This window comes from Diuraphis noxia, unplaced genomic scaffold (assembly GCF_037042655.1).
Source record: "Diuraphis noxia isolate RWA-SAM2 unplaced genomic scaffold, SU_Dnox_SAM2 contig0003, whole genome shotgun sequence".
Taxonomy (NCBI): Eukaryota; Metazoa; Arthropoda; class Insecta; order Hemiptera; family Aphididae; genus Diuraphis; species Diuraphis noxia.
The window spans coordinates 61099989-61127767 of record NW_028301713.1 but is presented as its reverse complement, the minus strand read 5'-3'; the positions used below and the strand labels follow the sequence as shown (position 1 = coordinate 61127767).

The window sequence follows — 27779 nt, the reverse complement described above, 5'->3', positions numbered from 1 at the left end:
GAAAGTGTTAATATTCTTCATAAATTATTATTAATTGGTCTTGAATGCGCCAATCGGCCGATCTCTAATACGCTCGTGTGGTTAGGGGTCGAAAATGTAGACGCACTTACGATATAATATATTATCATTAGAAAAAATATTGTAGGAATTTATTATAACTAAGCAACTAGTATTTGAATCTCAAGATACTTTTGAGCTTCAGTGGTTGCTCAATTGGGTACGCAGTAGTATCGCAAGTATTGACAACATTCGGAACATATTCCTAACAATGGGGTAATCTTGAATCATTCCAAACGGGTCACGTCTAAGAACATATTACTGTTGGAATATATACGATTCAATTTAAGTTGAGTTTTATTCGCCGATAATCTGGTATCTTACAAAGGATCTCACTATTTTCACCTTACGTACCTATATATGTTGTCCATTCGTTCGTTAATGACGGACCATTGACCGTTCTGCACTCATCGAGTTTAACGTAATTCTTTCCTTACTAATAAGCAATAATTCCGTTCTTTAATTCAATCAATTATTGTGTAATTTTATTCTAAATGTCTAATATAGTAACATATTAAATATTTTTTGGTTTTTGCAAATAATTTTCTTTTTGTATATAGTATTGTTTTATCTCATAACATTTTTTCTACATATAAAAATTTATATCAGCAACAATTAGTATTAAACAAAACCAATGCTATCAAAGTGATCCTTATTTTGGTTATGATTTAAAAATGGTGTTTTCCTTTTTATTATTTGAGATCTTTCTTCTAGAATACGATAATAATTCGTATAATTACTTCTTGTTAACTGTTTAGTTTTATATACTATTCTGTTATATTTGTCGAATACGTTATTTTCTGGACGCGATTCCCGTTGTAACCATGACAATGTCATTATTTTAATTTTTACAATTTTTGTTTTAAATAACATAAATTAAAGCTACCTATTTATATATTATTTTGTATACCTGCTATATTTCATTTAGCGACCAATATTATTTATAACGTGTCGCTTAGAAAATATTTTACTATTTCAGTAATGTAAATTTGAACATATTGTATTTTATTATGCAATATTACATAAATTATTGGTTTTATTTAATATTAAACTCATAAATTAATAAATTACCGTACACATTCCATACTTGCGTGATGTATGCTTCTCCTTACTTTTATTTTTATTTTTTAATAACACTACGATATGATAAATTATCAGAATTATTGAAAAATGGGTTTTAGTGGAGATCAGTTAAAAAACAATTCTTGTTTACTTTTCGTACTTTTTTTTCAAATAATCGTATACCTGAAATCAGGTTTATTGTTATGCTTAGTAATTAAAATAACTTACAAAAAAATTCAAAACGAGAATTCAATAAATTTATTTTATCCATTTATTTGATAATATAAATAAATTTATGTTTAATTAGTTTATTTAACTTCATACATTTATTTTCGCTTTTTAAAGTTTATATTTGAACCAGTTTGGTTTGGTATATGATATTTTATTTTATACCTTAACGATGATTATTTTTTATTACAATTCACAGTTTTGAAGCAGTTTATTGAAATTATTGAGCAATAATCACCTGGTGTATTTCTCTTGTAATCTTGATTAAAAATAATTTATAATTGTTATAAATTATAATATATTCAAATGAAAAATTTAAAATATTTTGAGCATTTGAAAGTATAATATCTAACGATAACCCTTTTGAAACTATGAAAAGGTTCTAATTGGCAGACATATTATTGTGGGATACCCGGATACAATGTTTAGTGGAAGAATAGTAGAATTACCAATATAAAAGCGGGCAGGAAGAGCTGGATTGGCAACGAAATCTTATTATCCGCTTATAGTATTGAGTATTGATGTATAAATGCTAATAGTTAAAGTACAGTATAACAATTCGTGCATATCAATGTTTTAAAATATTTAAAATTTAATTTCATATCTGTAATCGTTATAATTTGTGATATATTATTTATATTTTATGTTTATTTTTAGTCATCCCCCAATCTAATCAACCACTAATACCGTGTCATAATAAGCGACGCGACAGCCAATAACAACATACAATGACTACTAATTAGTGTCCTGATGGGATTATTCTATTCAATTAGTCAAATCAGTTGATTTGTGTGCATAAATTTAATACCTACTAAACCGTTTATGAAATATACGAGTTAACTAAAAATGAAGTACGGAATTTACCTAATAAAAAGTTATATGATGAAATTATATTATCGTTATTTTTTCAAATTGCGAAATAAATTGAATCTGTAAGATATGGTTAACTTATTCATGGTAGTTCGTCAAAACTTGCACCGGTTAATCATATTTATCACAAGAGGACAAGCCTTTACAGTAAAATCGTTTATTTTTCAAAAATAGTGTGATGTTATTTGTGTAAATATTCTTAATTATGACATAACACATTCAATTTTCTTTTTGTTTTGTAAGATGAATAGTCAAACTCGAATGGTTCATTTGTATGTACCTAACTGAATACAAACAGTGACTAATTTATTAGGCTACGCACGTGACAATCATAATTATAGGCTGGAGTATTTTATCTCGATTGAATTGGAAATTATTTTCTTGAATATAGAACGATATAATTTATGGGATTGTCACGACGGACTTTTGTGGATTTCTTCAAAAACTCATAATTTTTTTTACAAATAAAACACAATATGAGTATAATTTTTTACATATTAAAATTATTCTTATATTCTTAAAGTACACATTATTAACTGGTTACACTGAATTTTATTCGAAATTTTAAGTAATTGTCTCATAATATTTACTATCAGTCATAATAATTGTAAAGACGATTTATACCAGTTTTTGATTTTCTATATTGACTGAAATGTTACATCAAAGATGTTTAATATAAAATAGGATCTCCATTTTTTTTTTAAGGCATTCCCTCTTGTTCCATTAACGATGTCGTTTGTATGCGAAAGCGAATTTCTCGTGAAAAATTTAACGCAGTCAGTCCTTCGGCTTAGTAGCACAACGGAATACTACTGGTAATATATTCTGAGCAAATAAAAAACGGAAAAATCGTTTTTTTCTCTTCTCGTCGTCCTCTCACTACTTATTTGTTAACTTTCTCATTTTGCCCAACATCAGTTAACCTACCCTTGGCAATGAGTTTCATGGTCTACTAAATTCAGTTCAAAAGTTGAAATGTTTCTACATTTGTGTTTTTACAAACTGTTTGATTTTACATTCTAACTGTAGGTGGCTAACTAGGTTTATTGCTTGTTATGCCTAGTTATTTAAGTCAAAAAACATATTTTTGTTGTATTATATTTAAAAAATGCTTTAACATTACAATATACATTGATTAAATTGTAAATGATGATTTCTAACAATTATTTTATAAATAATTATATAACTGTAATCTATGATTTTAGGGATTTAGACATTTTGTAATCCACAAATATTTATTAAATATTTATTACAAACTGCGTAAAAAAATTAAAGCTTACGCTAAAAATTTATGAAATATAATAAATTCAATATGCAATTTTTTTTGATAATACAAATCTAAAAATCACTTTTAATGCTGAAAAAACATGTTGCAATATTGGGACATTTTATAAATTCTAGCAAACCATTTTTTTCTATTCTTTATAAAATTATCAATAGATTAAAAATGACAATCACAAACCAACAGAGTAATACATCATATTAAACCAAATGATTGTACTATAAACTATTCCATGAAAAATATATTTTTATTATTTAAATTTTTTATTGAAAGTAATAGATCTTTTGAAAAAAAAAACAGTTCATAACATTTGTGGTGCTTTTTTCATCATAAGAGTTATATAAAAATACATCATATACAATTTGTAATTATTTAATGATTAAATGATTTTTAATAAAATATGATTATATCATTGGTAAATTTTTATAATTAAGTAATTAATCATTTAACTCAAGTACCTAGGTTATTAGCATTACAAACATAGATATTTATTTTTATTGTTAAATAGTTGTGTAAATAATATTCATAATGTATATTATTATGATTATTTTTTTTCATTAGTAAGTGTATAATATACCAATTTCTTTAATTAAAATATAAATTACTCTATTCATTTGATGGAATTTATTTTTAAGCTTTAAATTTCATAATCTAATTTAAAAAAAATATAGTTCCATTATTATTTATCCAAAAAGCCACAACATTTAAAAAATTATAATAAACAAAATACTCACCATTTTGCTAGTACGTGAGTACGAATTGATGTTTTTTTTCGGAATAGAAGGAATGTGGAGTTATATAAATAAATAATTGAAATTTACGTAATTTGTTATAGCACCTTATCATGTAAAATTAAATATATTAATAATAATAATAATTTTAATTTTAATTATAATTCTGAAATGTCAAGATGGTAACACTGAGGTGTCTGCCCACACATTTCACTCACGAAACTAAATTTTCAAGTTACTACCGTTCGTAAAGATTTTTCACTTGAAAATTAATTTTTAATTTTTTAGCAAAGTTAAAGAATAATCTGGACGTCCACAAGTATTGAGTACATTGGAAAGTGATGGAATCGAACAACTGTACATTTGGAGTTTACGTTATGTTGTTGTAGTCAATGAGTCGTGTTACAATTCTTTATTTTTTTATTACTGAAGTTATAAAAAATGAATAAATAAACAATAAATATTTTACGCATTAACTAACAATTAAAACTGATGGTATCAAAAGTGTGCATATTTATAGCAACAAAAAAATAACAGTATGTACTCATGGTAGGTAATCGTTTTGAATTATCATTGGAAAATCTGTGAAAAAATATTGAACAAACATTATAAATTAAATAACCACTCTTGTTTAGATATAATCTTTAAATGTCGGTATAAAACTTGAACTCTACCTAGAGTCATTCATAATATCAATGATTTATTGTCTTTAAATTTAAACATTCTTACTGTATATGGCCAGTGGATATTCAATTTCTGTATCACATATTTGATTTATAATTTGAATATCAGTAGAAGAACTCATCTTATAGCAAAAATAATTTAATATTTTGGGTACAACCAATACATTTTTTCTAACCATCTAAAACTGACGTTAGTGGTGAAACATTTAACCACAAAACTAATCATGTCTATATTTGTATTTGATTATTTAATTTAATAAAATATTTTTTAACTGTTTTTGTTCCAGGTAATTTGAACATTGTATAAACCCCGATCGTAGATGCAATTGTAATAGTGTTAAATGGATATGTAAGTAAACACTAAGTTAGAAGTTAAATAAATAATAGTTTATTCAATTAAAAAAAAAAAAATGTTGTTTAGGTGTCGATGAATTGATAATCGACTAATGATCTGCTCAATGCATGGTTTATACTTGGTGCTTATTTATATATAGCTCTTTGACAGATTACTACGAATTAAGTCTTAAACTTTAAGCTGTGTACCTACATTTACTACTTATTGTATAACATATAGAGAAATTTCACTCTATTTTACAGCCACAAATTTGTATAAACAAGTTTCCGGAAAATTTGATTAACGGTTTTCTTCGTTTTGGACTCAAACTTATTTGCAATAAGTTTTAAAGTTTAGACTCAAGTAGGTCCTCAATTCTCAATCTTATATTTACTTGAACAAGCCTTGAGGTAATTTAGATAGGAAACAATTTTAGAACACTTTTGTCTACCTAAACCATTGCTAACTAAAAGTTTAGTCTTTATAAAAGGTTTTCACTACGAAAAAACCAATAAGTTCGAAAGTTTGGTCAAGTGAAAAACTTACAAGATGTCTTATCAGCAGAAATAGAACTATTTTTTACTGGTTGTTCAATAAACTTCAATTGTTCCATACAACTTTATTGCCTGTAATTAGTTTACACGGTAAAATAAACTATTTAATACTGCTGTTATTATTATTGTAAAATAAAAATACAATGTATAGTAAAAAAAATGATAAGACATTATGTAATATTAAAGAAAATAAATAAACTGATTTTCATGAGAAAATGTTTACGTTTTTTTTTTTATATATACGTGTTATGAATAAGATGAACATAATATGGATATAAAATTATTCAATTAAAATTTATTACAACTATATACGTAAAAATATTCAAAAAGTAGTCAATAATTAATAATTATAAATGGTTTTATGCATTTTATAATGAATTGTAAAAATGTATTAATTATTAAAATTTGAATGACTCTGATTCAGTCAATTTTGGTTTTAAAGCCATGGTTAATTGATCAAAATGACTAAAAAAAAAAGTCTATCTGAATTTTGTATCGAAAATACCGGTTGCTATTAAAAAAAATTGCATTGCGCATGAGCGTATTGAGAGGGTTAAAAATTTGAAATTTATCTGAAAATGTGTATTTATATATAACTAGCTTTAAAAAAAAATTCGATTTATTCCAACATAATCCGGCCGAGAAATTCAGTGTTCCTTAAATTGGTGAACACACGATATATACATATATCATAGCTTTATCTGGATGGTACTCTGATATGTAGTCTTCTTTAACAAGCAAAAAAAAATTATATAATTTAAAATTTTATTTAATGTAGACAATTTGGTTTTAACTAAGGTTTGATCAAAATATTTACGGTTCCGGTAACCGGTTCCGGGTATATACATATAAATTGAATCAATTAATAGGTCATCATTTCATAGTTTATAATTGTTTTTCTATTTGAACATTTTTGCTTACATAGCAAATTTTATAAGAATAATACTACAGACATATAAGTAATAAAAATAACTTATTTAATTGATTTTATTTTTATTTGTTATCTATAGATAATCGTTATTTTATTATTATATTTTTTAATAAAAAAAAAACAAAATACAGATAAGTAATACCATGTACTAGAATCTACCTTATGATGATTGAATGCATGTCCCTAGGGTAAATTTAGAGTTTGAAAGCTATTACCAAAACTAAGGATTTTGTTTGGTTACGGCCATCTCTGTTCCAGTCTAATGAAAATACATACTCCGGTCAGTTAGTTCAGCATGATCGGTTCGAAGGCCCTTGTATTCAGTAGTCCATAAAATAGTATCACAAAGTCTATCGATACACGCTAAAAACAATGTATATATATATATGGATACATTTTTTATTTTGTTGTAGGTAGAAAAAGTTTTGAAAGGAATAATATATTTCGATAGCTTGGCATGACATAATATCGTTCATTTTTTAGTCATGTTCTTCAACTCTAACACATTTTATATAAACTAGATACGTACTCGAGACTGATTAATATATTATCATAGAAAATTAGATAAAATTAATGATTTATATACACCGATGTTTAATTGATAACTACCCATAACTTCATTTTGATAACTGAGTCTTAAAATACATTTTATTTATAACATGCGTTTGTATTGAAAATTCAATCTTTTACTTAGTCCTTCATACCAAAGCCTTTTCATCTTAAAATCTATTTTTATTTCAGGCTGGAGATATGTTTTTAAGTTTCTTAAATCCTTAGGTGAAAGTAATCTATTCAAGTAACTACTTGGGTGGGGAATGGATTCACACTTTTAATATTATTATAAGCTATTTGCACTATAATAATTGATAAATAAAAAACAATTATTCAGTATCATAGGTTTACTTTTAGAAATATTAAAATTTGTCATTAATATTTATAAACCTTGACATATTAAATTGCATTTGAATATCAAACAAATGAGAAATGTCGAATGCAACTTTGAAATTTAATTTTTTTGAGATTAGGTTAATTATACATTAAAGTATCATAATTCAATTGTTTTATTATGCAGGCTTATTTATTGGTCATTAAATATTACCATATTTGAAGTTGATTCTAAAAATGCAAAATGATTTGAGTAATCATTTTAACTTTACCTAGTTACATAATAACAAATCATACATTCGTGATTTGTGTACTTATACTATTTATTGTGTTTCAACTTTCGTGATTGCATTAATTTTATTATTTATTACTTAAGTATTAATGAAAGATTTTAAATATTTTGTTTTTGACTTTCACACTTTATATACTATGGAAATTTGTGCACTCTATACAAATACCATATGGGTATTCATTGAATATGAACTGTGTAATAACGTAAAATACTTATTATTACTACACTGAAAGTCAAATTTAATATTCATAACATTTAAAATAAATAATAGCTATTTATAATTTATAATAACACATACATACAAACCCACTAATTTACTTTCAGTAATCTATATTCAGTTTTCAACTATATATAACTTATAAATACATAATAAATTATACTAGTAAGTATATCAATAATAAGTAATATTTAGGCTTTTAAATAATAAGTATTATTCAATTTTTATTGATTGTTAAAATTATACACTTGAGTATACTTTTTTTTAAATTTATTATATATAAGTAAGAATAAAATACCAAATGTCAAAAATAATATGATAAGATAAATCATTATTATGCAATATTAACATAAATATTTGACTTTTATACATGATACGTCAGTGGGTCACTGCCCGATGAAATGTATTATGTTTCACCGTCTTTAAGAAATTGGAATGCCCGTCAGAATGATGTAATATATGAATACAATGTTTATTGTAGAATGGAATTAGGAACATTTTACTCAGTAAATAGTTTACTTCATATCACTATAACACAATTATTACTAAACATACGAAGGACCAATTATTGCTTAAATACATAAAAATTCCAAATAAATCTTCATTAAGAATCATATACAACAGACATCTCGATAGCACTTTTAGCAAAAACCCAAAACTTAAATAACCTATTTACTGAAAAAAAATACCAAATGTACCAGGACGTAACATTAAAATAAAATACATCGAAGTAATCTAAAAGGAACTATATGGACAATTCTAGATCATTCAATTAACCTGTTTATTTCTTATTAGCTAGGAGTAACAAAAAGAACTACGAATACAAAAACTTTTTGACAGAACTAATAGATAACAATTGTTATCACTTACAAACTTATACGGAAGCAAGGTAGAAATAATTAAATAATAAACAATATAATATACAACTTGCATGGATGCATCTGAGACTGATTCAAGAATTGTTATCATTATCTTCATCCAACGATATAAAATATTAGAGAAACTATTAAATTTACTTTCCTAACCTCTTTTAAAGGACTCATTGAGTTAAATCACATATTTTAATCACATGAATAATAAAAAAAACTGTTAAAAACAAAATAATAAATGAAATTAATAATGTAATATTTGCAAGGATATCGAGCACTAAGGTCTTTCAGGGAATTAAATGGCGATCGACTTGCTAAAGATAAGAAAATTAATGTTAATGAATGAAGCTAAGACATAACATCAAATAAAGATATCAATAAACTTATTTATTACAAATTACAAACTAAGTATGAATAATAGAATAGCGATCAACGACTAATGAGATAATATAAATCAAGAACAATACAATTTGGATTAAACTATCATCACGCAACAGAAAGGACGAAAAAGTATTAAATCTACTCCCCAGGATAGTCTACAATCTACATATATTTTACCCACAGGCAGTGTCGGCCTGGTACTTAAAGAGCCCCGGATGCATTTCTTCTGAAGGGCCCCCAAACATGTAATGAAATAAAAATGATAAAAAATGCTTATAAGTAGTGAAATATTATATTTTTAGTAATATCGGGGCCCCTCGACACAAATACGGCCGGGGGCCCCGGATGCGTTCGCGGCCTAGCGGCCATGGCCAGGCCGACACTGCCCACAGGCATTAATGAATAAAGAAGAAGAAAAAATATGTTCAATTCGTTGTGTTCTAAAGACAAAAATTCAATAGTCTAAAAAAAAAAAAAAACTATAACTCTATAAGTTATAGGTTTACTGTACTCTGCAGCGTACTCCATCGGCTTATCGTTACTAAGAAAAGTAGATTTAATTTGTATCCAAAAAATTGCTGATTGCTATTAATTCCCATCCTCATTGGAACTAAGCATATTTAGCGTTAAAAAACACTACCATGTGCTTCCGAGTTGCTGGTAACACCTGGTTTTTCTCGCCAACTCATCATAGAAAGTTATATTTTAACTGACAAAATGTTTTTAAGTGGATTATGTCATAACTACTATTTTATATTACAATTATATTTATTATTTATATGTATTTTTTACACTTTGAAAAGTTGTGATGAAAGTCTTAAGATAAAGCATTAAATACATTAAAACTTTTTGATTTGGTAGTCATTATAATAATTAATGAGGTATACAAATTATCCGACGAAATAACTGTCAATGCAATCCTCAAACAAAGGTGTTTGATGACAAAAACAATAATCGAATTATGTGTTTATTTAATTAAGCATGTTATTATTATAATTTTTTTGTAATTGTATATAATATTATCGATTTTGATAATATACAATTTCAGTACATAACTCATCACTAAAAAAATTGTTTCGCTAGAAACATAATATAATTTTCATGAGAGTTTTACCATCTGAACAAATCATTTTTTTTTTTTATGGTATAGAACTTATTGAAATATAATTGAATGGTAAATTTAACTAATCAGCTAGACATGCATAATCATTACTGAAAATACAATTTTTTTTTAAAACAATATTTGATTATTTTAATTTATATAGGTAATAATAAATTATTTGGCATAAAATATAATATGATAATTATTACTAACCATTTATAATATTTATTTAACAGAAATTAATTGTTCACCATCATTCTCAAACATTGTTTATTTCTGCCAGTTAAATGCAAAATATCATTAAATTTGATTAAATGCCCCTGTAAGCTGGAGTAAATTATATTGTATACTTTAATTGAAATAATTTTAAACCGTATGTATTTAAATTAATATTTATTCATACATAAAAGTAGGTGTACCACTTTTTTTTTTTTAAACTAGAGAATTATTGAATTTAGAATTGCTATGAATTCAATAGACTGTTAAATAGTACCTACCTATATATATATATATGATGAGGTACGAATTATGTTTAAAAAAAAACTTTTGCATGATTATTGTGAAGCCCAGTCTATCGAGATTTATGGGCTGAAGTAGGTATATTATTTTCAAACAGCCTATTAAGTATTGCATTATAATATGAAACGTTATTAAGAATTTAGTTTATTTATATACACTGCCAATTCTTATATTTTATACTATTTAAAATACGAACAATATTAATTTTATGTTTGTTCAAAATTTGATTTAAAAATCTGCTTTCTCGTAAACATTTTTTATGACTATTAACTGTGAAATTCATAATTTTACATTTTATTTTTTTTTCAACATTATGTGTTTATATTTAATGAATTACTTCATTTTTAATGATAGCAATTTATAAATAATGCAATAATGATTAAAAAACAATTCTCTCGATAATAATGGAATCGATGTATTTTTGTATAGCGACATATGTGTATCTATATAGTTCGATACATGAGTACATGGCCATGTGAAATATTATGCACTCACACAATAAAATAAAGCGTGGACAATACATTATTGCTATTAAATACTTATATTACATACCTACTGAAAATCATAGTCAAATAAAAATTGTGGGGGAGATAGAGAATCAAGTACAAATGTGAATTACTCAATTATAAGGAGCAAGCAATAGTGTACATATTCTTTTGAATATTGTGTGTTCAATTTCCTGAAAATAATTCCATAGCTTTTCTCAGCATTGACGGTCTTAGAGCTGTTACCCGTGAAAGGTAAAATGAACACCCAATGTTAAGTCGTGCGGGGCATAAATGTGATTCCCCCAAAACGTACAAGAAAAGTAATTTCCCTTTGGACAACCAAACCGTATATATTCACTGTAAAGTGTTTTTATTGGGCCGTATTCACGTTGAATAGATGACGATGAAAAAAAATCTTTGATTATTTGAGGATGTATTATAGGTACATAGTTGTTGAGATCTACATGTGTTATGCTCAAAACACATTTAAAGGGTACCAAATAAAATGTTTAAAGGTTCTTTATTAACTATATAAATTCGAGTAATGTTTAATAAATTTAACACTTTTTATGTATACGAATGTAATGTACGACCAAGCAGTTTTGGGTGGTAATAAATTTGTTTTTATTCGTTGTGATAATGATGAAAGTAGAAGAATACAACAAAAACAACAACTCCATATCATTCTTTTAAAAAAAATCCATTATTATTTGAACTTTGAATAGCTATACACAGTTTTTAATACTGATTGTTAAGATTTTCCAAAATTATTATAGTTAAATAATATACTGATAATTTATTATATTATCTATTGGAAGTTTTATTGATTATTATTATTTGATAAATCTATTTTTCATATCTGCAAGGAATTTTAAATTAAAATTGGATCGAGTCAAGTGGGCCCTTTTCATCCGATGCTTTTAAAAATATCAATACAATGTATGGAAATAAATCGAGAAATACTTGAAAATGTATTAACTTTATGCTGGCATGTGCATATGCAATTATGATACATGGAGAATTAATAATAGAAATAAAAAAAAAAAGGTGCAAGAAAACGCATCAAGATAGGTCAACTTATAGAAATATAAAGATGGTCTTCAAATTAATGAGGATATAACTAAGTATATGATTATAATTATACATTATGAGTCCATGTCGTCACAAAACTTTAATAATGGTTAGTGTAAACTTGAAAAAGTTGAAAATTTTAAATATTTAGTCGAAAATACTAAATTTATATCATACAATACACGTGTATAATGATTTAAAATTCAGGATAAGTGTAATCAACAATGGATATTACGCAATATATGTTCAAAGCTTAATCTAAGAGAGATATAAAAAAAGTCACATTATAGTCTACCTATGCATAACCTACATTGCTTTGTATTGGTGCGACATCATAAGGTTACAAACTAAATATTAGAAAGGAAAATACTTATACAAATTTATGGACCTTTACTAAACCCTAACAATTGTGAATACTAGCGAAGTATAGAATCCGGGACTTAAAAAAGCATATAAAAACATCCAGCATACGTAAAAAGGCTCGCCAAATAAGGGAAGGTTGGACACGTATCGCATGTGAAAAGAATATTCGTAAAACTAGTACTTTCTAGCAAACGATATAAAAACTACTGGTAGCCAGTATTAAGACACTATACATTGACGTTGATAGAGACCATATAATAAAGATGTTAAGGGTTAATAGGAAATATCAAGAATTTAAGAATGAAGATGTAAAAGATCAATTCAACTCTGTAAATCTTTAAAAGAATTAGAAAAAAGCCTGAATAACCTGTTAAGAAAAAAGTATTGAAGGTAATAAGGGATAAATATAGTTTTACATATCATAAATCATATTAAAGTGATACTTACTCCAATGATAAGACATTAGTCTTTCAAAATTGTCCAGGCGGAGTAGTTATTAATTTCACAGAGGAATTTATTTACTGTCATTATAACCCGTTTAAAAACAAAAGGGTTCGAACTCAAATACGTTTTTCAGATGAAAAAGTTTCTCCTATAAATTATAAGCGGATGATTCGGATGGCATAAATTAATTACAAAACAACAGAAACGGGGCGTAAAGGGTTTTTACTGATCTCACAAGAACTTCTGACAAAGAACTTTCCAGCCTTATATTATAAAATCATATTGTTTTATTTTTAAAAGCACTTGGGTGGGTTGAATGGCTGAAAAAAACAACCGATGGAGAAAAAAGCCAAACTTTGTTCAAGTACCTTTCACGGACCATTTAATTTAATAACATCAACTTCTTTTTTTCTTTTTCTACACTATATTCTTCTATACAATGTGGTCATGTATTTACGACTCTGTTGAACATCTTACACTTGTTTACGTATTTTGGCTTTAAAGTTGTAAATAGAAAAAAATATACTTTTATTTTACTTGCCAACTTTTCTGGTGACATGTTAGTCATTAGTGTGATCTATGTACTATGCAACCAAAATGAATTATTCACAAAGATCATGATAGTATCACGTTTATTTTTGAGATGTTTAGTTGGTAGGTGTACTGTTTATTGGATATTTTTAATTTTTATATTACACTTTAATTAAGATTGAAGCTTTAATGTCTATAAGAATCATAAAAATGTATGTTATAAATAAATTAAGAAGTTGTTATTTATCAGTGCTTGAAAATTAAAAATATTTTTTTTTGCTTTCAATATTAATATTTATTTTTTGAGTTCATTATTCTGATTCACAAAATAAATATTTATATATATATATATATATATACTAGCTGATCTTCTGAGTAGGGAAAAACCATTCGATTTTTAGGGGCATTACAGTGAGATACTTATAGTGTGGTATTACTATACTATTCCACAAGCGTTTTAGAAATAATTAATTGTATGGATAAATAGTATTAAAGAAGAAAGAACTTTACATATCTAATTATTTTATCACCCATATAAGTTATATGAATGTTTTATCTTAAAACTTAAAATGAAACATTATAAAGATAATTTAAGAGATTTCGTTAGACATAAATAATATTTTTTAAATATATCATGTATCATTTATAAATCATTATAAATAAAACTAGTAAATAAAATATCGCTTATTTATTTTAGGTATCTACATTATTATTTTATAATGCAGTTGTGTAAATGTATATTTTTGTCAACCTCATGTTATTAAATTATCTTGTGTATTTTTTTTGTTGTCTTGTTCAAAAACAAATTACAGCAAAAAAAAAAAAATATGTCATTAAACTTTAACACGCAAGTTTTGAATTAAGCTGTATATTAAAATCACAAGTTACAGACAGTATACATTTTATATTGTCTATATCCACTGATTTGTTTTTTTTTTTTAATCTAATTGGTTACTGCAAATAACTTAGTAAACGCCTTGAGATGTTCGTATGACTAAATATATGAAAAAACAAATTATAACTGTTCGAGATAAAATTATGGTCAACATACTTAAAGAAAGCACATGACGTATACAATTAATTGCATGCGTGTACAAAATTATTATACTATTTTGATGAGAATAAAATTATTTATTGAAAAAACTAGTTGATTATAAAACAATTATAATGTACATCAATCATTTTATTCTTCAAACGAAATTAAAAATTACTGTAAGGAATGATTCAAAGATATAATGATAACATTTCCTTTTTTTTTCTATTCTTAATTAATATCGAATGTAAACTATAATTGTATCTTTTTAAGTGTATTACTTATTATATTAGTTGTATACAGATGTAAATATTCGTTTTATCGATAAAATCAACAAAAATGATGTGTCAATTACTTATAGTATTATTATAACTTTTATATTAATCTAATAATTTTTTTCAAATTAATATCGATAAAAATGTATTTGTCAGACAGAAAATCTTGAAAATTTAACACAAGGCTCTTAACATATTGTTACAATAGCAATTCATATTCACAATTTTTTTTATAAGCATTCAAAGTTTGAATTTTGACAAAATACGTAAAAATCACAAAAATTTACAAATTATTTTAAGCTAGAAATTCATAAAAAAATTTTATTTTAAATCTAAGATTTTAAAATTTTTAATAATCTATAATATATCCTAGACAGATAAACCGTCTTCGTTCAGATTCGTTTTTCATATACAATGATATAATATCATTGGATTCAAATTTAATTCCATCCATTACAGTAACCCACTTGTAACCTACTGTACAGCAGAGCGACATCCACTTTCCCGCTTTTTTTTATTTTACTGATACGGCTCGATTGATGCATTATAATAAACAAAAATATATATGCATTTAAATTTATAGTGGTAATTAAATATAAATAAGTAATAATATTCTATGAATTTTTTATATTTACCAAACTTTCATCTGAAAATTATGACTACATTGCTTTTATAACTGGACTATAACTAGTATCCTTTAGTTTTTATTAATGCATCGTACTTATTAGGTACTTACGGGAAGTTAATGGTACAATTTACTAGGTGCATACATTACATTATTCGATACACCTGTTACTGTAAACGTGTTATATTTTTAAAATTACGTGCACTATAATTATAATATAGTGGATGATCCATCGTGGATTTTGTAATGTAAATGATGTGGTGACAATGCCAATTTTATTTTAAACACGAGTTACACCAAAAAATGCACTCTTTTATTTTACCGATGTGAATACGACGATTTTTTAATATACTAGATTTTTACATTCTGTAGTTATTTGAACCTGTTTACATAAGAGCACATAAGGTGGCACATAAAGAGACGCTATGGTCTTTAGAACTTTCAACTATCTCTCCGCCTTTGCTATCTCGTTACACGCTGCCGGTTCATATATATCAGTCATAAAACTTGCTACTGTGATGACATTCGAGGATTTTTCATTTTGGCAGGAAAAGTGCAGTATTTAATTTTTCTAGGAATTCCGAAGATTTGTGAATAATTTAAGCCTTACGCATTTTCTCAGTTTCATACAAATTAATTTTTAATAAAATATGTTAATTGTATAGCTTAAAATAAATAATTCAAGTGTAAAATCTTTTAAACCAAACAAAAAATAAAATGAAATAGAACTTGAAAGTAATTAAATTTAATATAACAATAATTATTATTCTATTTATTGATTACACACGATTATAGTTAGTAAATTTTTTTCATATATTTTTAAGAATTAGGATTTTTTTTTAATAAAATGAAATAATATTAAACTTATTGTAAATTAATTAAATTTACCTCAAAAGACAATGCCTACTCATTTGTGGCATATAGAATAAAAAATTACCTACTCAATTTATTTTGAGAAAAGTTCCAGTGCATACTCTAGAACTAACAGGGAAATTTAAAATTTAGTCTAAAAAACGTTTTCAAATATACCAAATACTATATTCAAACCGCTACCAATGGATTGTCCATCTTGGTCGAATTTATTCTTTAATTTAATTTATTTTTATGTAAGGAACACCGATACCGATTTTCCAGTGAACTGAGACTATGGAGCTAGTATCTATATAATATTATATATGTATATATATATTTAGACATTTTTGGTGATCCAACATAACAAATGTATTATATAAATTCATCATCGTGTATAGAGTACCAAATCTCAAAACATTGATTTCGCCTGAATAGATAGATAAATGGCAGTTATAATAATAAAATAAAGGACGGTAATTTTTGTTTTGTGTTGTCATCATTTTTCTTATTATTTTTCAGAATTTTTCTATTTCAATATTAAGGCTTATGTTCAGACTTTATAAAGACAGATAATCGTAAAAAAGGAAATAAACAGGAACACTAGTACTTAAACGAATTATTTTCATAACGGACTGAATATTTTATCCCTATCAATATATTATGTATTCTGCATTGAATTTATGATAATCATCATAACTGTAACTGAGTAAAAATAAAATATGATATATGAAGATAAATTAATTATCAATTAGTATAGTAGATTTATTTATCAGTTTGAAATCTAAACAAATTGTGAGATAAGAATTTGTATTAATTGTGTTTGTTTAGATTACATCGTATTTCACATTGAATGTTGTATCATATTTTTAAATTTTACGATTACATTATGTTTTAGTAAAAGGATTAAACTAAATAAATTGATATAGTTTTTAACAGATATAATAATATTTTGACTATAAATATTTAGATTTTGTAGTCATAGCTTTTTTGAATATGTTTTGTAAATTTATATTTCAATAATATTTAGATATTATTTTTTTTTATTAACCAAGTATATTTGTTTATTTTATTGGTTTACAATTCTTAATTTCAACTAGATGATAAATATTAAAATAATAGTCAATAAAATAAATATTTATGTACGGTATGAAATATTATTTTATTATTTCATTAATTTTTATCACAGTTACATAGTTTATTGTTGTTTAACTTTTTTTTTGTTTGATTAACAATTCAGTTCAATAGAATATAAATCATATTGAGTGGTGGAAATGTGTTAGAGCCTTACACTTTATCTTCAGTTTAAACAGCCATACTAGTAATATCATTGTTCAAATTATACACGAATAAACTTAGGGGAATAATATTACAGTCTTTTAGAAAATAACAATAATAATGTAAAATATCTATCGTCTTTGCGTGTCAAGTTGAGTAGGAAGTGTGAAATAGTAAGTTCGGTCATTATGGTGTAGTATTCCATGTACCTACACTATGTTCAAAGTCTATAACGAAAATGTATTATTTCGATTGAATGAGGTGAAAATTATTTATGTATTGTAAGATACTATTCGAGTATCTACAAGAAACTGAGTTAAATGCATTATTCATATAGAAAAGAACAATTAAGTTCAACGACTATATAATATACTATAGGTATACTATTATTTATGGAAATAAGTTTACTTACAATAAAATTAAAAAATAAATTCTCCTGTATTATTTGTAATATATTTTAATAGTCATAATATTAATAATAATAATAATAAAATATAACATATAAGAATTTAAACTAACTATGAATAATAATATAGGTAAACTCTTAATGTATTTTGTTTGATTAATTATGTAAGTTTTAATAATAGTATAGTTAATAGTATTAATAGTAGTATAATTGAAAAATTTCCGTATAAAAAATCATAGGTTGGTGATTTATATATTATATAATTATCGTCGTATATTAATTTAAATCAATATTAAAAAAAAAAAAATTATACCTCATTGATGTTAGATAGATTCACTGTTTTGACTATAAATATTAAGTTATATAAAATAAAATATAAAAGGTAAAATTATATGTATTTTTTATTTTTAACATAATATTTATCTGTAGAATATTTCTAGTAAAAATAATTTATATTTTATTCAAGAAAGTGAAAGTTGGTAATAACCAGATTGAAACTTATTATATTTAGATATATATATTTTTTTAATGAATAATATTCGGTAACGTGTTTCGTTGTATTTTGTTAATATTTTAAAGCGGTTTATTGTTTGGATATTTTGATGACTTCTAGTCGTTTTAAGGTCTCCGCATAAAGGGATATAGTAATGGGGGAGAGTTAAAAAACGCTATTTTATCCGTTTTGCCCACTAAGTTTTTGTAGACGGGTTGGGGACACTTCGTCGTTGTATTGAGAACGATAAGAGGACAAAAGTAACATCGACCGCCAGCGCCACCGCCGCAGGTACAATAAAACCAAATTAATGGCTGCAATTAAATTAGTGCCTTTTGCACGGCTCAGCAGAACCCCGCCCATCACGTATCCCACCACTCTTCCACCACTTGTCCCTCCAACCAATGCCACTGCCGAGCTACTTACTTCTACGATTAATATCCATTTTTAACGTGTCCCGGAAGACACGAGTCTGTTGCTGATGTCTTGGAACGACGAGTCGTTTAAAACGACCGAGGAAATAATGTATTCCAGCTGAATTGGCCAGGGAATATGATCAGAGCATCGGAACAGTGAAATCTTAAGATAAATTTATTTATTGTAAAATTAGCATTTTAAATCTATTTTACCACGAAAACAAATCATTAAGACTTTGTAATCGTAGAAAATATTAACGCCGATTATTATAAAGAATTATTACATAGTTGTGACCAAAAATAACTTGGAAGTTACACTGCTGTAAACTATAAGTTATGGGATTTTGTATTGAACATTTTATTTAGTTTTGTATTGAACAAATTATCCATTCTGAGTATAGACAATGTGCTTGCTCCTGTTTCTAAGGATATTTGTGATTTATTTAACACCCAGTAATTTATTTGTCTGTAATTAGGGTATTATTATGTTGAATTTATTTTTGACAAAATAATAGAATATTATTAATAATTATTATAGTGTTGTAATATCGTGCATTTTATTATTATTAACTTATGGCTGTACCACGCATCGTGAAATGCTTTAAATTAGTCTAAATATTTTGAAAATGTTATTGGGATTCCAATAATATAGTATAATGTAATGGCGAAAAGTTTCACGGTGCTAAAATTTATATTTTTTTTAGTTACAACTAAAATCATTGGAAGAAAAGTAGTTACTTACTGTTTGGATAGGCGAAAGTTAGAACTTTAAATTTCAATAATTGAATGAAACATAATTGCGCTAATTAATTTTCGATATTTTTAGTGTCTACACTATTATAATACTACCTATAAGTTATAACCAACTTATGAGAAACCTTAAATTAAACTGTTAACAGTTTAATTAAGCCTAAGGTACTTAAGTTTAAAAAAAAATATGAATTTTTAACTACCTAAAAATAATTAACATATTTTCGACGAATTTCATAAATACTTTAGCTTTTAACGCTTATAAAACAGATTTGTATTCATATCAGTCTGTTCCCCGTACCATTATTATCTCGAAACATACATAAGATAATGGTTATGAAATTAAAAATTAATTATACAATAGGAATTGTAATTTTTTCGGAATTTTTTTTGCAATTATTAATTTAACATTAGAATTAATTTTTTAATTATATAGGTAATATGATATCATTACTTATATAACTGATAATGGATGAAAACTAATTTAAAATCTCTATATTAACGTCATCAATCGTTGTTATTAATATAAACTTTAATACAACAGAAACGTAGACATTGATGTACTGAAATTACAAATATAAAACGTAATTAATATCATTAATAAAAAATATCGAGAATAATGATAATATTAACAATTTTTCATTATTGTATTCGTAAGAAGCGTAAATACAACTAATGAATAGTAAAAAACAAAATTGTCATTGCAAAATAGTACGTTTTAGTAAAGAAATACAGTTTGCATAACATATTTTAAAAATATCCATGGAAATAAATTTTCTAAATAGTATATTATCTTACTATGTAGATAATTAATAATATTATGATGTTATGTTAAACTTTGTTTTTAATTGCAGCTATAAAATATTATGAGAAATTTTGAATTCAATTTTCAAATTCCAGGTACTAAAATTTAAAATGTTACAAATTTTAGCTACCAAATAATCTGATAGCGGTTGCGATTTTTATGAATTTTAAATCCTTAAAAAATAGTCGTGATCATGTACTTTTGATATTCTTAAATGACTGTTACAAAACCTACGAGGAAAGTTAAATTTTTTTTTCATTATGAAAAAAAAATGTATGTATTAACTTAACGATTAATAATAAGACCATAATAATTTTTTTATTTAATAAAATATTAAATGTATATTACTAATACCAAAAAGAAACAAAATATTCTGAAATATATATCAAACTTAAAAAAAACTAAAAAGTAAGTAATACCTGTAAATTAATTTATATGAAAAAATACGTTATAAATTATTTTTTTTTTAAATTAATATAAAAAATAAAAATTGTTATTTTGCAAATTTTTTATTTTTATTTTTTTATTAATGAAAGCCATTAGATAATAAATATAATTTTACTCATTGTATGTTTTGTATTTAAAAAAGTAAGTAATTTTTTTTTAATGTTTCCAAATACATTTATAATATTATGATTGGTTAATTTTACTGTAAAAATATATTCCATTACCTACCTATCATTACTTCATAAAATACTCATAAACCAATTTTCATTCTCTACAAGGCTAGTCGTTAACAATGATCGTCTACCTTTATAAAACTTTTCAAAACACCTTTATTTCCTTGTAACTTTGTACTTTAATATATTAAATAAAACAAACAAAAACTCTCATCTTTCCATTCTATTGTATGATTTATTAGCACAATATGTAAGTTGCTATCTCAAAAAATACAAAACTTTATTTTTTCTTAATGCTTATCACGTAATATATTATACACTTTTTTATACTTGACTGTTATATTAAATCATAATTACAATAGTTTTGTCGACAAATTCTAATCAACAATGATTTTTATGAAATTTTATAATATTAAATATTGTTTTCAACTAAAATGTATCTTATAGGCTTCCTAAATTTTTTTCTGAATATAATATTAGATCTGTTATTTCTAGTATAAAACTTCGAAAGGCAAGTTCTTTTCGCCGTGATCGTAACTCTTTTTTCACGTTACCTCTTATGGTCTCTGAGGGATTTCCATACGTTGGACCGTTTTTAATGGCATCATTTTTCCACCGCACATCCGTATAACGCTGTGCTTGTTTTTAAGACTGAAGGCTCGACTTTTTTTTATAGACGCATTTTTTAGAGACCATTAACGAAGATCATAAAAAAAATGATTGTAATAAAACCTAAAATGTGACAAGTATCAGTTAAAAGCATTTGGTTGTTGGAAGCTAAATATTTTTTGACAAATCTATAATAACTATGTAAAACATTAAATATTTCTGAATATGCAACTTAGTTAAGCTGTAGAGCCTCGTTGGAAAATATAATAAATTGGAATAACTTTAACAAGATTATAAATATTAGTCTGGATAATTATTGTCAATTGTTACATGAGAATAGTACTAGAATACTAATTTTTACTAATATTATTACAAACAGTAAAAAAAAAAAAACATATATGTTTTTAAATTTAATACCATTAAATTTATTTTATTTTTTTTGAATAATTTCGGAATGAAAATTGTCGTTGATTAAACGATCGACTCGTGCATAAACGTTTTGCCAATATTAAAGACTTAGCCCCATCCAAGTAAATAGAAACTGTTAATTGGTTTTTGAACAGATACGCAGCTGAAGGTTTCCGTAAATTTAATTAAATGGTAACTGACCCGGAGGCTGAAAAGTTTGATGGCAAAGACATTGGTGCATGAACATAACATTGTTTTGAACGTGTACAACTGTGACCCAAAAGCGCTCTTACCGGTGAGCGTGTGTGGTGTGTGCATACATTTGTATATATATACGTATCTGTATTATAATGTAATGTACATATGTACTTGTGTAGACTGACTCGTGAAACATGACTGTCATACATAACTCATTAGTGCACTAAAAAAATATTGTTTACCCACGCAATAAAGAAATGCGTGAAAATGTGTTAAAAAAATAATCTACAAATAATTAGAATCCTTTCGAATTTAATATTAGCAAAATTATTTTAAAAGTTGCCTACCGACTCAAATTGAATTTTAATTCTACTTTTAATGCTATTTATCACTTCGATGACATTTTTATTAGTTATTTTATGGAATTATGGAAATATAAAACATAATACTACTGTGTATTATGCAAGTAATACGGGTTTTTTATTTCTACAATGTTGTATTTATTTTTTTCACACTTTATTTTGTATCATTTTTGGGTTACGTTATTTTGTCATGAATTAAATTAAATATTATAAACACTTAATTTAAAGGAAAAATTGATGATTTTAAAAATATAAGTTTGCTCATTATTATATGATGTATATTATATATGTTATTATAATATGTGGAACATAACATTTATTTTTATCTATGTATTTTGTTGTATAGTAAGACTGCAGAATATTTTTTCTTTTTGAAAAATTTCCATAATTTATCTGCATATATAAATGCAATACAGTTGACGAAATATCATACACTAAAATGTTCAATTATTTCATACATATTTTATTATTTCCACTTTCTATTGGTTAAAAATGAAAATATCATTAAACACGAATTATGCATGAATCCAAATTTACTTTAACTTGGTCAGTTTGAAAATAGAAAAGAGCTTTTTAAACAATAAATATTTAAAAAAAAACTCTACTCGAATCTGAAAAAAGGAATTTGGGTTGTCATTTGAAAAAAAATAAGTCGTACTACGCATGTACGTACCGATAGAGCTAAAAATTTGAAATTGGTCTGAAAATATATATTTAAGTACTCCCTATCATCTTTCGAAAATCCCATTTCAATACAAGGTCACCCAGCTGAGATATTCAGTGGTACCTAATATGGTGATTACACTGTGTAGGAATCAATTACATTAAAAACCTGCTATTTCAGAACATTTAATAGTTAAAACATATTAACATATCACAACATTTATGGTAGCCGGAAAGCATAATCCTATGTAAATTATCCGTCACACGGATATTCACTTTAATATAAAGTAATGGTTAAATAATAGTTATAGTTAACCACCGTAGACACGAGTAATTTTTAATTATTTGTTTAGGCAGTACATAGTTTTTCATACACAGTAGTTCAGTAGGTATCTTTAATAATTGCAGCCAACAAAGAATGTAATAGAAAATACTTTCTGAAAAATGCTTTGCGTTGCTAAAAGGTAAATGCATAACCAGGATTTCTTTGAATTTGAATTTTAGCACGTTCCTGTACTCAGTTGGAAAATTGTTGTTGTAGTCGTTCAGCTCTCACTCGAATGAGAACTGAATTTATTTTTCATCTGCTATTCAGAGTAGTCAAACAAACACGGGACTCCTAAAAGAGTTGTGAATAATAAGTATTAATATTTGTTTGCTCGTCGTAGTTTACTCTGACGGAAACCGGAACAAATAAAACCGGAAACATTAGTTCTTCATGCATCATTGGGTAATTTTCTTCTGGATTGAAAAATAAATGAATGAAAATATAAAAAATAAAAAAAAAATATGAAATAATAAAACGTGAGCAACATTGGATGATGGAAAACTTAATTTGCACATGTTAGTAAAGCAGACAGTGGAAAAAAGATAAGCAGAAGAGAAATAAACATTGAATATCAAAAACCAGACTGAAATGAAAAATAACGTTGGATTTTTAATCTTTTCGCAAACGTCAGTTTTTAAATAAGGGATTTTTGTTAAAATTTTTTTATAATTACATATTATTATACAGTTTTTCCTGGTTGACGGGACAATAGATGGATGGTTGTAGTTATTTTTTTGTGGTGCAGGGGTAGGTAATAGGGTAAAAGAGCGCTTTGTGTTAAATCGGAAAGAAAAAAGCGCACTCACCCGTAATTGTCGTATAGTCCATAGGGCTTATATACTCATGTGAAACAATCATCCACCACTTGAACATCATTAGCGTATCGACTATATAGCACGAGATAATACTCAGTGACATCCACACCATATAATTATTCATTTTTTTTTTTCATTGGCACAGTTATTTCGTTTCTTCGACACTTGTCTTAAATATGTGTTATAATAATATAATATAATAGTTTACTTACTTAACATTGAAATATTTAATTTATCTTTAGCTGATCCTGTAACGACATTACTCGTAACAAATTAAGTAATGCCAGTGTATTTACTGTGTCTTAAATTTCGTTAAACGTGACCTCGGTGAGCATATTTTGAACACGGTAATCTTGGTGATTTCGACCAAGTATAAAAAACAGGTCTAAAATTATGTCCAACTATTTTATTATCAGTAACCAATAGAAAACCTTTAAAAAAAAATTCGTTTTTCCATCAAATCCTTATGGAGCGTGAGCACCTCATTAAAATTGAAAAAAAATGACTTCAGGGTACACAATATACACACAGACATGTGCGCCGAATATTTCCTTTTGTTGTAATAGATGACGCGTATCACATATTTACATACCTATTTTGAATATCGGATGGTGGTGATGGTAGACAATAATTTATAAAATTTAACTAAATAAATATATCTATACAAGTACAATATTATATATGTAACTATTTTGAAATAATATGTTTCTAGTACTAATAGTAAAACCTTTTTATTTATCATAAATATATATTCAGAGTATTTGACTGACAACTCTTAACTTTAATTAACGAAAATATAACGGAATGTTGATACAATAGTGTGAGTAGATATCTATTCTCTTCTATGTAACGAATTGGTTCTAAGAAATTGTCACATTAAAAGATAATAGTAATATATAAATAATTAAAAAAAAAAATTAGTCTTAATATAATCCAATTCATTTCTTAATGGTAATTTACTATGTTAATGTTATATAAATATATATTATTAACACATCTAAGAATAGGACATCTACTCGTTACACACACGGTTACTTAATGAGCAGAGAAGAACAATCTAGGTGCGCAACATGCAGAGTCCACTTGACCATCAAACATATACTTGTCGAATGCAAACAAACAGAAGCTGCAAGAACCGAACACAACAGCCCAGAATTTCTATATCAATCACTAGGTTCAAACATATCAGCCATCAAACAGACACTAAATCTAACAAAAGAAACTGAAATCTAAAATGTATTGTAAACAAGTAATATAACATAAAAATATTATGTAAAAACAAAACTACCTATGTAAAAATTATGCAAAAACAATGTAAACAATGTCAATCAATGGCCACCGCTGGTTATTTATAATAAAAAAAAGTTCTAAATATTATTGTAATAAGTCAGAAAATTTGTATTTTTACTATTTACCTTTCAAAATTTAGTTTTAAGATGGTTTGAATATTTGAAATATTTAGCATGACTGTTCCATATATTTCTATAACAACAGTGTATGTTCATACACTCGAATAAGTTTTATCCCTCCACCACCGCGATAGTGTTTTTATTTTTATAGATCTCTTTGTATATTATCTTTGCCGTATCGAATGTACTAGAGATGAGGCTGTTTTACATATTATACAGACATTTTTTTTTTGTTATTATTATTTTATATTTTTATCTTTCTTACACTATAAGACCGGAATTATACACTACATAGCCTATGAAATTCATATAAAATTATTATTTCCCATCAAATTTGTATTTATATTTTGTATTTCTTTCCAAATAAATACGAACATAGTTTCAAACCATTAATCAGATACTTGCGTATGACTTGTGGCAGAAATATTAGTGTTATTTTAATGAAGTATAAACAGGCTAGGCGTGAGATTTATATACATATAGGTATAAGTACTTAAATTTAATGAATAATGGGGTACCCGAGTAACGGTGTACAGAATAGTCTTTTGAGAAGTGAAGAATATTTTGAAAAGTAATTATTATTCTATGGTCACTGATTGCCCTCCCCCACTATACACGCTACAACAACACTTTTATACCATTAACTAGGAAAAATACTTGTTTCTTTTACAGATGACTTGATCCAATACACATTTTGACGACGTTTTAAATTACGTTATTGATTAAATGTTGAGAGGAACATATGTAATGCTCTTTACAAAACTGAACCTTTGAAACTGTTTAATAAATTAACTATTAAAATTTAAAACGTTGTATATACAAATGTCATTATATAGATTGTAGGTGATAAAATATACATTTTTACAATACCTACAATATTGTGCGCTATAATATATACATATATTACTTGATGAATAATAGTTTAATATATCTGTATCAAAACATGAAATATTTTTTCTCTTAGAGTAACGAGATATGTATTAATTACTTACTTTTTTTTAAATAGGAGAATAATTTTAATTTATTAACATTTATTAATTTATATATTATTTTATACTGTATTTGTCATAATTTTTTTATCACAAACATTTTTTTTCTTAAAATAAAGTAGATATAGATGTATCATAATATATGAAAGTCTTTAAAGTTATTATTTTTTTTTTTTTTTACTAATAAGGAGAACCCGCGGCAACATAGGCCATTGGGTGTGGGGTGGTACGGTAGGGGTTATTTTTGTATATTTTTTGTTGGTTTTTAAGTGGGTAGGGTTGTAACACGTGTTTATGTATGTGTGGCATGGATATGTTGCTAAAAATCCCGGGTGGTCACCCATCCGGGAGCTAGCAACTGCGGGCTGTACGTGCGCTCAGTGCGTTTTCGTAGATTGAGCGCACGACCGCGCCTCACCAATCCACTAAAGCGATTCTGTATTTTTCTTTGACCCTTGAAATCCATTGGTCTTACTTAAATAGAGAAACATTTATTACACCAATATATAAATTGTATGTTAATAATAACCTTTATTAAAAAAAACATGATTATT

The 27779-nt window shown here is 25.7% G+C and overlaps 1 protein-coding gene and 1 long non-coding RNA gene across 2 annotated transcripts in view; both read left to right on the top strand.

The window, feature by feature from the left end:
- LOC149057629 (uncharacterized) overlaps window positions 1-5270 on the top strand; it is a 98204-nt gene extending 92934 nt beyond the window's left edge. Inside the window, exon 4 of the long non-coding RNA XR_016190894.1 lies at window positions 5201-5270. This is a non-coding gene — a long non-coding RNA (uncharacterized LOC149057629). The remainder of the gene's footprint in view (window positions 1-5200) is intronic.
- Window positions 1-27779, top strand: part of LOC107164872 (protein turtle homolog B-like) — a 349438-nt gene that overhangs the window by 85595 nt on the left and 236064 nt on the right. The gene's annotated exons all lie outside the window — the stretch shown is intronic.